A 10,913-nucleotide genomic window follows, 5' to 3' on the forward strand; every position below is an offset into this window, starting at 1 on the left:
TGTTGAAGGATGGAGGAAGACCATAAGAACAAATGTGAGCAGGAGTCACAGAGGCCACTCTCTCCTACCGCATCAGGAAAGTTTGAGTTATATGTCCAATGCCTCGAGTAGAAAGTCGCAGCTCTATAGTTAGCATAAACACCTAGCCCAATATTGTGTCTCCTAGCTTTATTTATTTATACAATTTATACCCCGCCCTCCCCACCAAGGCAGTTCTCAGGCTTTTCTTACAACCCAAGATCCTTTTAACTGGAGATAACAAGGAATAAATCAGGCATTTTCTGAATGCTTTCCATCACACATTTGTGGCTTCAAACTGAGCCTAATGAGTAGACTAAATGTAACATTAAGTAACATTTCTATGTTATCTTTAACCCGCAAAATACAAGTCTACTCAGACTCCATGTTATTCAATGGGGCATACTCCCAGGAAAGTCTCTATAGGATTATTGCCACAGTCTCTCACATCCATATTCACAACTGTAATGGAAGAATGATTATTTCTCCTCCTCTGCTAGAGATGGGAAAGAATCTCCAACCTGCCCAGTTTGCTGAAGCAGAATTTTGACCCTTGATACCAAGGGCTCAAATTTCACACTCTAATGCCTGTAATTTTTTTCTAAATTCTGCCCTCCCCATTAAACCAAAGATCCCAAATGAATTAAAACTTTGTTATACTTAAGCCTCACTGAAATCAACAAGGTGAGTTAATCTCAACAAATTTAATTTATCCTGTTGATTTCCACACACAACTAACACAACACTGGATTAGGCTGATAATGCTGAGTTGTGTGGCAAAGTTCTAGTCCTGGTATCTGTAGGCCTGAGGCAAGAGTCCTGAAAAAAGGTCCCCTGTTCTCCTTATACAGACACACAGGACTGTGGGGCCAGGAGAGATGGGGTGTTCAAATGGCACTTATGACTTGGAAGCTATTTTAACTGGGAGAAGATAGAAATTCTGATTCTACTTAATTTGTTGTTCAGTCGCAAAGTCAAGTCCGACTCTTCATGACCCCATGGACCAGATAACGCCAGGCCTTCCGGTCTTCCATCGTCCTCTGAAGTTTGCTCAACTTCATGTCTGTTGCATCTATGACACTGTCCTGGTCCATGGGGCCGCAAAGAGTTGAACTCGACTGAGCAACGGAACAACAACAACAACAAAAATCTCATCCTTTGCCGTCCCCGTCTTCTTTGACCTTCAATCTTTCCCAGCATCAGGGTCTTCTCCAGTGAGTGCTCCCTTCTCATTTGGTGGCTAAAGTATTTGAGCTTCAGTTTCATTATCTGGCCTTCCAGGGAACCATCAGGGTTGATTTCTTTTAGGATTGACTGATTTCCGGATGCCATGATCTTAGTTTTTTTGATGTTGAGCTTCAAGCCCACTTTTGCGCTCTCCTCTTTTACTCTGAGCAAGAGGCTCTTTAGATCCTTTTCACTTTCAGCCATTAGAGTGGTATCATCTGCATATCTGAGGTTGTTGATCTTTTCCCCAGCAATCTTAATTCCCGCTTGTGATTCATCCAGGCCAGCATTTCGCATGATGTACTCTGCATATATATTAAATAAGCAAGGTGACAGTATACATCCTTGTCGTACTCCTTTTCCTATGCTGAACCAATCAGTTGTTCCGTATCCGGTTCTAACTGTCGCTTCTTGGCCCTTATACAGGTTTCTCAAGAGACATGTGAGGTGGTCTGGTACTCCCATCTCTTTAAGGACCTGCCATAGTTTGTTGTGATCCACACAGTCAAAGGCTTTAGCATAGTCAATGAAGCAGAAGTAGATATTTTTCTGGTACTCTCTTGCTTTCTCCATAATCCAGCGAATGTTGGCAATATGATCTCTCGTTCCTCTACCTCTTCGAAACCCAGCTTGTACTTCTGGTAGTTCTCTATCCACGTACTGTTGAAGCCTAGCTTGTAGGATCTTGAGCATGACCTTGCTAGCGTGTGATATGAGTGCAATTGTGCGATAGTTTGAACATTCCTTGGCATTGCCCTTCTTTGGGATTGGAATGTATACTGATCTTTTCCAATCCTGTGGCCACTGTTGCGTTTTCCAAATTTGCTGGCAAATGGAGTGCAGAACTTTAACAGCATCCTCTTCTAAGACTTTGAATAGCTCAGCTGGGATACCATCACCTCCACTAGCTTTGTTGTTAGTAATGCTTTCTAAGGCCCATTTAACTTCACATTCCAGGATGTCTGGCTCGAGGTCAGTGATTATACCGTCGTGGTTGTCAAGGACATCGAGGTCTTTCTTGTATAGTTCTTCTGTGTATTCTTGCCATCTTTTCCTAATCTCTTCTGCTTCTGTTAGGTCCCTACCGTTTTTGTCCTTTATCATGGCCAGCTTTGCATGGAACGCTCCCTTGATTTCTCCAATTTTCTTGAAGAGATCTCTAGTCCTTCCCATTCTATTGTTTTCTTCTATTACTTTGCACTGTTCATTCAGGAAGGCCTCCTTATCTCTCCTTGCTGTTCTCTGGAAATCTGCGTTCAGTTGGGTAAATCTTTCCTTTTCGCCTTTGCCTTTCGCTTTCCTTCTTTCCTCTGCTATTTGTAAAGCCTCATCAGAAAGCCATTTTGCTTTCTTGCATTTCTTTTTCTTTGGTATGGTGGTGATTGCTGCCTCCTGTACGATGTCACGAACCTCTGTCCATAGTTCTTCAGGCACTCTATCTATCAAATCCAGACCCTTGAATCTATTCTTCACCTCTACTGTATATTCATCAGGGATGCGATCTAGGTCAAACCTGAATGGCCTCGTGGTTTTCCCAATTTTCTTCAGTTTAAGTCTGAATTTTGCAATGAGTAGCTCATGATCTGAACCACAGTCAGCTCCAGGTCTTGTTTTTACTGACTGGATAGAGCTTCTCCATCTTTGACTGCAAATTATATAGTCAATCTGATTTCGGTGTTGCCCATCTGGTGATGTCCATGTGTAGAGTCGTCTCTTAGGTTGTTGGAAAAGGGTGTTCGCTATGACCAGTGTGTTCTCTTGACAAAACTCTGTTAACCTTTGCCCTGCTTCATTTTGCTTTCCAAGGCCAAACTTGTCTGTTATTCCAGTTACCTTTTGACTTCCTACTTTAGCATTCCAGTCCCCTATGATGATGAGGACATCATTTTTTGGTGTTAGTTCTAGGAGGTGTTGTAGGTCTTCATAGAACCGGTCCACTTCAGCCTCTTCTGCATCAGTGGTTGGGGCATAGACTTGGATTACTGTGATGTTGAATGGTTTGCCTTGGAATCGGACAGAAATCATTCTGTCATTTTTGAGATTGTATCCCAGTACTGCCTTTTGCACTCTCTTGTTGACTATAAAGGCCACACCATTTTTTCTACGAGATTCCTGGCCACAGTAGTAGATATAATGGTCTTCTGAGTTAAATTCGCCCATTCCTGTCCACTTTAGTTCACTGATTCCTAGGATATCGATGTTCAGTCTTGCCATCTCATTTTTGACCACGTCAAGCTTACCTTGATTCATAGATCTTACATTCCAGGTTCCTATGCAGTATTGTTCTTTGCAGCATCGGACTTTCCTTTCACCATCAGACACATCCACAACTGAGCTTCCTTTCAGCTTTGGCCCAGCCGCTTCACTCTTTCTGGGGTTACTTGTACTTGCCCTCTGCTCTTCCCCAGTAGCATATTGGAACCTTCCGACCTGAGGGGCTCATCTTCCGGCGTCATATTTTTTAGCCTTTTGATACTGTCCATGGGGTTTTCTTGGCAAAAATACTGGAGTGGGTAGCCATTTCCTTTTCCAGGGGATCACGCTTGGTCTGAGTTCTCTGCTGTGGCCTGTCCATCTTGGGTGGCCCTCCATGGCATAACCCACAGCCTCATTGAACCGCACAAGCCCCGTCGCCATGACAAGGCAGTGATCCATGAGGGGGCCTACTTAATTAATTACACTTAATTACACATCTCAAATCTTTAGGCATCTCAACCCAGTAAACCTTAGGTGGGTTTATTGTATTTTATTATTTATTTACAGAATTAATTTCCTGCCTTCCCACCCTTACAAGGGCCACCAAGGCAGCTAAAAATTTGAAACATACATCATAACATCACATTTTAATACAATTAAGATCAACCTGAAAGGCCTCCTCCAATAACATTAAAAAAGTGACCCATTCCAGATGTGGATTCCTTGGGGTACATAGAGCTGCCCCTCTGTGAAAATGAATAGGAAGATGCACTACATAGATGAGTCCCTTGTGTACACTGAGCTCCACATGGGCTCCAACATTTAAGTTTTCAGAAGTGAAAAACTGGTCAAGGAAAATCAACTTGGCTAAGAAATTTGGTTGTACGGATGACAGAAATCAGGTCTGAATTTCAGTGGTTGGGGGTGGGAATGTAACTCACTATCTGGCTTCAGAAAAACCTTTGGATGCAGCTTCCTCTCCCTCCAGCACAGAACTGTGTGCAAATGTGCAGAGTAGCACTCTGCAAATATTTTGCTTCTTTTTGATAACAGTGTCAAAACACTGATGTGTAATTCCAAAAAAACTGTGCATAACTTACAATTCTAACCATACATTTTAGATTCTTGCACTTGGAAGTTTATATGTTCAGGAAGACTGGCTTGTTTGAAATGCATTCACTGATGTTGCTGTCCTGGCCTTCCCCAACAGTTGCCTTGTTAATGAACCTGCTCCTCAAAAAGTCATACAGAAGGCACCAACATTCAATAGGAATTGATTTATTTAACCAGAACTAATCCATTGAGCTTAAGTCTCTCCCCACCCCCACTCCAAAAACTGTGATACACATTAAGAACATAGGCCCCCTACAAAGTTGTATCAGTTTTATGTTTAGCGGCCATGGTTTCCTGTAAAGAATGCTGGGAACTGTAGCTTAGTGATGTGCTGAGAATTCTGCTATAGATTCCTTCTTCCCCTTCTTTCAGTAAAAATATCCAGGGAGCCCTCAGCAGAGGGAGGAAATGACAATTCAACCTGCGTAAAGTTGTAGTTTACATAAGCCCTCAAAAACCTTTTGGCGTTTATTGCAATATCTATTGGCAAATATGGCATTTCTTCTTGTCCTTTCCACTTTAACTATTTCACCTCCACAAAGTAGCAACAGCATTAATCTGCACATTTCCCCAGTAAAAATGAGCAAAAGGTGTGGGGGTGGGGTGGGGGGTGTTTGAAGTTGGTTTAAAAGTTACAGCTCCAAAAACAAAACAAAAAAAAACATCCTGCCATGAGAGTCAGTGAAGAGAACACTGAGTGTATTTGAGCACTGTTGTGGTATTTGATAAAAAGAAGCAACACTATTACTTCCTCCAAACTGATGACAATTAGATATTAAGTAAAACATTTATATCCTGTGTTTCCTTGTGATTCAAGGCAGCTTACAATAATAGTTAAAACATATTATGTGAAAAAAGCAACAAAAAACAACAGCAAACCCCAAATCTCTCCCCCCTCTTCCCCTCAAAAGATGTCTGGCATTCAACCCCCCCTCAAAAGCTTTGGCAAACAGGCAGGCCTTGCAGAGCCTCCTGAAGATCTCCAAGGAGGGGACAACCTCCCTTCTTCAGGGAGCCGATTTCAAAGAGCCAGAGCCAGGATGGAAAAGGCCCGGGGCTCTGGTTGATGCCAGGCGGACCACCCTAAGTGGTGGGATAGTCAATACATGTCTGCCTGACAACTCTTGTGGCAAACAGGGACATATGTAAGGATCAACAACCTGTTACGCTTCTAGGAAAAACTTTGCCTTTTGGTACAAATTAATACCGCTGTATCCTGATTCATCTTGCTGTGCTGAGCAATGCAGGGTTGTAAATCAGCACAGACAAATAAATCCAGGTGTTTCATCCACAGTTACTAGGGTTGCCAGGTCCATCTTCGTCCCCAGTGGGGGACTTTGGGGGGCATCCCCAACATGATGACATCACGTTGGGGATGTCCTGGCTCCAAGCCCCGCCCCCATGAGGATGGTCCCACCAGCTGCAAGCCACAGCCAGAGGGCCCTGTGTGCTTGGTCTCTGAGTGGCAATGCTGTTCGGAGAGTGGACACGCAGGGTCCTTTCCCATGCGCTGCCTGCACTTAAAGGGTTCCCTTTAAGTGCAGGCAGCCGGAGGGCCCCACGCCCCACCCCTCTCCCTCTGGTGTTGGGGCTCGGGGGCTCGGCTACCCCTACTGGCCAGCTGGCTGGCAGTGGGTTGAACCCCCCCAAAAAAGCAGGTAACCCCCATCAAACCAGGGGGTCTGGCAACCCTAACATTTACAGTTGCTTTGGGGCAGGTTTGGTGATAGCTAGTCTAGAAGTAACAGATAAGGGAATAAAAGAGTAGGGAAAATGTAGACGTGCCTTAAAGACTAACTGGCTTATAGGGCTCAGCAAGACACACCCTGCCCTGGATAGCCCAGGCAAGCCTGATCTCATCAGATCTCAGAAGCTAAGCAGGGTCGACTCTGGCAAGGACTTGGATGGGACCAGCAGTTGGGAGGTGGGGGCAAACTTTATTCAGCCACGTCTCTGAATATCCTCCAGACTCCCAGTAGGGGTCAGTCACCAGAGGTCACCATGACTTCCAGGTGCACACACACACACACACATATGAAAAATATTAAAAAACCCAAGACACAGCAAGACACAATGATCATCTGAGTTGCTGCCAAACTCTACCTAAAAACTGAATCTGGAGTGAAATTTACTACAAAGAATAAAGGTTGGATCCTGTGATATTTCCCATGTTCCCTGTCTCCAGTAGTCCCATCTGACGCAGGGAAGTTGACCCATGTAGGTCAGGGAGATGCACTGAGGAGGAAGCAAAAGCAAAATAGGTCATCTTCTATCAGCACAGCTCTTGACAAGTAGAAAAAGTAAATTTTGCACCCTTCCCCCGCTTTGTTGCAGCCCACCAACCCAATTGGCTGTTAGACCACATGCATCCTATGACCCTGCAAATCAGCTTTCCTGGGTCAGAGGGGAATGCTAAAAGGAAGGGAATGTGGGAAAGACCTGTGACTCTCATCACCTGCCACTGATGGATCATGGAATCAGACTCCCAGCGTTGTGCAACCGACAGTCCAACTTCTCAAAATGTACTAGTTTTCACAGCATCTGATCTGTGTGCTTCCAGGAAACTCCTAACATTTATAAAGCCATGATGCAGTGCAATTGTAAGTAAAATATGAGTGAACAAAAACTGCTCTTTATGTTACTGTAAAACTACAAAGTTCACAATGCAGTGAGTATCTGATAAAAAAATACAACTGTGTGAAAATGTTCATGGCCTGTAACTTAAGTAAGCAATTGCTGATTATCTGTATTTCTGGACAAGCCAAAATCTGAACAGCAGATGCTTTTTAAAATGAAAATCTGTTGCTTCGGCTAGTAAAAGAAACTTTCAGTTAGGAACATCTAATGAAATACATAGTAATGTGAGAAAAGAATAATCTAATCAGAACCATGGAATTCAGTAGGTTAAACCCTATGGGTTTGATCCAGACTAATAATTTTAATGGCAGGATGAAACTTTCCTGCCTCCCCCTCCCACTGTAGCTCACTGATCTCCACAAAATGCTGCTCCTCAGGGATAGTGAACATTGCGGGATGTCATGAGGAGGTTCTACAGAAGGAAGGGAGAATCACTCTATAATTGCATTCCACTGCAAGCGAGTAAGATAAACAGTAAGACACTATGAATACTCATGTGAGAATGGAAGCATAAGAACCTTCAAAGCCAGTAATTTGGATCCTGTGATTCCATTCTGTTAACACAATATGAGGGTAGTCGCCTTTAAGACAGCAGGGGTCATTTCGTAGAAAAAGAAGTGCAGGAGCTCATTAGCATAACTTATTAGCATAACTCATTTGCATATGCCACCCCCCCTGATATCACCAGAAGTGTGTCAGAAGGCCACACCCACCGCTCAGGCTCCACTGGACTGTTTTGGATTGTTAGCTATTGGGGGGGGGGGAACGTGCAGATCTGTCCTCACAGAGGAAGGAGAGCTTGTACCTGAATAAAACTTGGTCTTAGAGGTTCCACTGGATTGTTTTGGGCTGGGGGGCCAGGGGGAGCTCTGCAACTTACCTGGCTGCTTCTTGCTCTGACTGAGGGCTGCTGGGAGCTGGGGGTGGGGCCTGTTGCATGTGTCTGCCCCCTGGGCTCTTTACTGCCGGAGCTCCGCTCCTGTGCGCTCCTGCAGGAAATGACCCCTGTAAGGCAGCATGCTCCTTTTTTGGTCCCAGGATAGCTGCCTGCACTAACCTTCCAATTCATTTTGCATGGTTAACAAACAGGGGTTCCGATCAGATGCAGATCTTTCTTATACTGTCTGGAAGGAAGGCACGTTACTGTAGATGTCTGTTAGCTGCAACACCCGGGTCCCTGTTTGAATTACGATGGGGGAATTTAGCTAAGAGACTGTTTTTTTAAGTGGTGTGCAAGCTAGGGATCATCCTCCAACTATACTAGAGTCAGAACCCTCTTGGAGCAGCACAGACAACAGACAGGAAATATCTTTTATGAAATTTATTAAGAAAATATCTCTAATACATTCAGCTTAATTTAATAAAAATATCACTTGCACACACAAGAGCTAAGAAAGAAAGGGCTGAAGTGATCTTAAAAGATTGGAGACAAAAGAGGGTGAAGTGTTGATGAGGTTATCCAGGGCTATTTTTGGGTAGGAACGCACAGGAACGGAGTTCCGGCTGGCTCCTGAGTTGGCCACACCCAGCAGGAACTCATTAGCATAATAGGCCACACCCAACAGCAGGAACCCATTAGGATTGGCTACAGTAGGCGTGTGTGGCCTAACATGCAAAGGAGTCCCTGCTACAAAAAAAGGCCCTGGGTTTTGACAACGAACAAGGTAAACAGAATAAGAAGCAAAATGTGGGTGTGGCTGGATAACCACACTTCTGGCAACAGGGGGCTGCGACCTAATATGCTAATGAGCTGTGGTGTCAGGGTGTGGCCTATTATGCTAATGAGTTCCTGCTGGGCTTTTTCTACAAAAAAAGCCCCCTGGTTATAGCTATCTTTCCAGATGTGCAGACATCCATGGAGAAGGAATTATGGCCCAAACAAAGTTTGGGGGTGAACTGCCAGTTGGCATCCTGGGGCAGATGCACAGTTTGAGGCCATGTGCTTTGGAGGATATAGACACTGGAAAAACAATGCAGACCAATGGGAGGCCTTGAGGGGCTTTTCTCAGGTGAAGACAAAAGATTACCTGGACCAATAAGGGGTCCCAGAGTGTGTGACACCAGGAGGAGCAAAATTTAGGTTTGACCAACGAAGTTTCCAAGGGGCAGAGTCTGGATTCACAATAGCGTTGATGGGATTAGCCAGGTGCTGGATGGCTCTACTGGAGCTGGTTGAGTGGGTTTGATGACCACTGATGGTCCTGCCAGGGCAGGTTGAATAGGTTCCCAGATTTAGACAAAAGGTGGGAAATGGGTCCCTGATAGATGCCAGGAAGGATCGCTAAACATTTGAATGTTTTATTGGTTATCTCAGTATCCTGAGGGAAGGAAGGACACTTATGGGAACAAAAGGATTTTTCACATAGACATAGGTTTTACACGGAAGGACTACATGAAGTTCTAGAGACAGAAAGGCTATTTGCCAGGTGGCCTCTAAATAGACTTTACCTGGTGGAATTTGGCATTTTTTCCTATGCATACCTTGCTGGGTGGAGGGGAAGATAGGAGATCATCTTGGCTTGTGCAAAACCTGAAACTGAAACCCTTTTTGCAGAGCTGTGGCTAGTTCAGTGTTTCAGAACCAAGAGTTGCCTTCCTTGGCCTGAGTTTATGGATCTTTGATTCAGGTCAGGAGTGGAGTGCCCCATTATTTAGGGCTCCCCCATGAGTCAGGCAGTGCCTCCGGGTAACATGAAGGCTGGAGAAGATAGGAGTAAATACTTCTGTCTCAATAAAAAACAAGGGCAAGCCAGACGAGACATAAGAGAACTGATGAGGATCAAAGTTTCTGAAACTTTTTCAGATTATTTTACTTAAAACAAGCATGTGTGTGTGGTTTTAATCAGCCCTACTTTTATTTCTTTATTTAAACAATGGTATGCCATCTCTCCAGTCTTACTCCAGGCAGCTCACAACAATAAACCAAATGAATAAGAAGATAAAAGCAAATCATAACAATAAAAACATATCAGCACTGCCAATGACACTGGGAGAGGAAATTAACAACTTTTTAAGATAGGGGAGTGTATTTATAAATTTCCAACGGTGGAAAAAAACAAGGTAAAGTCTGTTTCTAAAGAAACACAGAACATGAGGGTAGATGAGTAGAACTAAACCCTCTCGATGGCTTTCAATACCCCCTGATCATGCTATCCTTCTGCATTGCCTTTCGGGCCTGGGAGACATTGTGCTGTAAGTGGTTCCAGTCCTGCCTTGAGGGAAGGTTTCAGAGTATGGTGCTGGGGGACTGCTGTTCTACCCTTTAGCATTCCATCTTGTCCCCCATGCTTTTCAACATCTATGTAAAGCTGCTGAGAGAGGTCATCTGGAGTTTTGGGCTGAGCCTGCCACCAATATGCAGAGGACACTCTGCTCTGTCTCTTGCTATCAGCAGATCCCAGAGAAGCTGTGGAAATGAACAGGTACCTGGAGGCAGTTTTGGAATTAGATGGAGCCTAACAAGCTGAAGGTAACAGTGTTCCGTGCGCCTCGGTGTTTAGTCATGCCGGCCACATGACCACGGAAACATCTTCGGACAGCGCTGGCTCTTCGGCTTTGAAACGGAGATGAGCACCGCAACCCTAGAGTCGGATTCGACTGGCTTTCGAGCAAGGGAAACTTTACCTTTACTTTAACAAGCTGAAACTTAATTCAAACAAAACAGAGGTGCTACTGGAGAGGGGAAGGGCTGGCTGACCCAGGAAATGGGTTATCTCCTGTTC

The sequence above is a fragment of the Gekko japonicus genome, unplaced genomic scaffold, assembly GCF_001447785.1.
Source record: "Gekko japonicus isolate JY-2015 unplaced genomic scaffold, Gekko_japonicus_V1.1 scaffold1093, whole genome shotgun sequence".
In the NCBI taxonomy this organism is placed as follows: domain Eukaryota; kingdom Metazoa; phylum Chordata; class Lepidosauria; order Squamata; family Gekkonidae; genus Gekko; species Gekko japonicus.